We start from the raw sequence: 2,697 nt of genomic DNA on the forward strand, positions 1-2,697 counted from the left end.
CTCAAGAATAACAAGATGAATTGAAGCAAAATGCGTATATTTATTTGAAGCATTTCCTTTTATCCTTCAATCTATTATCCTTGAATCTAGCTTGTAAGCACTTCCAACTAAAAGTTGACTTCCAGGCGCATGCAGTGGCTCATACCTGTAACTCCCAGCACTTTGGGAAGCTGAGGTGGGAGGACGACTTGAGGCCAGGAGTTTGAGGCCAGACTGGGCAACATAGACTCTGTCTCTACCAAAAAAAAAAAAAAAAAAAAAGCCCGCGAGGTGGCAGCCTGTAGTCCCAGCTACTGGAGAGGCTGAGGTGGGAGGGTCACTTGAGCCCAGGAGGTGGAGGCTGCAGTGAGCTATGATTGGTGCCACTGCGCTCCAGCGTAAGTGACAGAGAGAAACCCTGTTTTTTTAGGAAAAAAAATAAAATAAAATTGATTTCCATTCTTGAAGTATTGAGGGGAGATAGATATTTCCTGCTGATTGTCTAATTTTTACTAAGAGCTGCTAAATCCCGCCTGACTGGTGCACAGTGGTTCAACAATGACAAACTGGTTGATGAAAAATGGCTCAGAGCACAAAAAAATTCTGACAAGTCTTCCGGTTAATGCCCAGTTTGTCACTGAGACACCTTGAATGCCTCAAAAGTGTCAGAAATCTGGTGGCTCACAGCATCGAAACCTGCTCCAAGGAGACTAACATTTCTCCAGGCAGAAAGGGCGGGGAGAGAAGACTACTAAGAAGTATCTTCCTGAAATCCAGAGGTGTGTTTTGGATCAGAGGAGGAGTTGTGTTTGCGCTCCATCCCCACATCCCTCCAGCAAGAAGACTCCTTCCCAGAATGTGGGTGTCAGTTCCCCACTCCTAAGGTGAAGCTGCCCCGAATGTTCTGGGCCTCCTGGCAGGGGGTCCAACTTAACTTTAGGGACCCTGCCCCAGCAACGCCCGGGTTCTCGGAGAAGCTCCAATCCTCAGGAATGATTTCCAGACCAAAGACCTCAGGTTCGCGCAAAGCAAACGCGTCTGCAGCCCCGGCAGCTCAGCCTTCCACCCCGCGTCGGCTGGAACACCCGACTCAGGGGGCCCACAGCCCTCGCGTCGCCCTCTGCTCGTGGCCCTGGGGATCCCCCCGCCGTCACTCCCGTCACTCCTTCGGGCCGCTCTGGCCCGCCGGGGTTGGGGGGGCCCTATGGTCGCGTCTGGCAGCGTTCCTCCGAAGTCCACCCTCGCGGTCCAGCCGAAGGCGCGGGGTGGGGGGACAGTGAGGTGAGGGGCGAGCTCCGGGCCAGCGCGGGGCGGCGGGGTGGGGGCGGGCAACAGGAAAGAGACGCCCAGGGGGCCTGCGGCCGCCCCCAAAAGGTGGACCTACGTTTACACGCAATGGGAGGCTCCTCCTGTTTTAGTTCGCTTGCCCTGGAACAGGGTGGGGAAAGGATGGAGGGGACAAGGGCAAGAAAGGAGGGCAGGGAAACCAAAGGGGCAGGTGCAGGCGTCGAGACTGGGGTGATGGGGCCTGGGCCAGGATGGGGCTGGTGAGAGGGGACACGTGTTGACAAGAGGTAAGCCATTAGGACCTTACGTGGGCCCAGACCAGTCTAAAATTGTAGGATGTCCCCCAAGGTCACTGAAATTCTGGCCTGACCTGTCTTTCTTGCCCCTCTCTGCCAGAAGTCCCTGAGGCAACCACCCAGGGACCTTGCAGCTTCCCGGGGATGTGCATGCTCACACCGCAGAGACTGGGCTCCCCAACTTTAAAGCCCAGCTCAGAAGTCACACAGGATCCTCTCAGATACTTCCCGCGCCATCCAAGTGCTCTCAGAAGCCCCCTGTGCTCACCGTAGCCCCGGCCCTTACACATCCAATAGCGGTTTGTCGCCTTTCGTTGTGCTATTCAGTTGTGAATCTCCAACACCGCACTTACTGTCCCGTACAGGCAACAGTAACATGAAGCTTCCAGAAACAACAGAAACTGTGAGTCCTTTGAAAATGGGTGTGACTCTCATTCATTCTGGGAATCTACTACCATTGAAAAAGAATAAAGATGTCTGATGCAAAGACCCAAACTAAAAGGAATTAGAGAGCTTTCCAGTCCTCACCTGACATCCCCAACTTCTTCCACAGTCCATTCCGCCCCAGCTTGAAAGGTCTCTCAAAGGAGGCCAAACTTCAAGCTGGGGATACTTACAACCCTCCCTTCTCCCCACTCCCAGCTTACTGTCATTCTGGACAAATCTTAAAAAACTAAAAAAGTCAAGTGGCTTGATGTTAAAGCCAGCTTCCACTAGGCTGCAGACTGAATAAAACAAAGGAACATAAAGCAAGCCTAAATGTAGTGTAAAACGGGTGCCCCATGGCAGTTATTTTTTCTACAAGTTCTGGATAATAAAATTAAGATAGAAAAAAGAAATAACTAAGGAATTAACTTACAAGGTAAAATATCAGCAATAATTAATTATCAAAAAGGATCCCACTCACAGCAACAACAAATGTGGGAATAACAATAAAAAATACGTACGAGTACTTCATTAAAAGAAAACATTTACAACTTGAATGGAGAAAAATTTTTTCAAATGTAAATTCTTCTCAAATTAATTTTACTTAAATTAAGAATAAAGTCCCAGGCCGGGCGCGGTGGCTCACGCCTGTAATCCTAGCACTCTGGGAGGCCAAGGCGGGCGGATTGTTTGAGCTCAGGAGTTCGAG

This window comes from Propithecus coquereli, unplaced genomic scaffold (assembly GCF_000956105.1).
Source record: "Propithecus coquereli isolate 6110/MARCELLA unplaced genomic scaffold, Pcoq_1.0 Scaffold27, whole genome shotgun sequence".
NCBI lineage: Eukaryota > Metazoa > Chordata > Mammalia > Primates > Indriidae > Propithecus > Propithecus coquereli.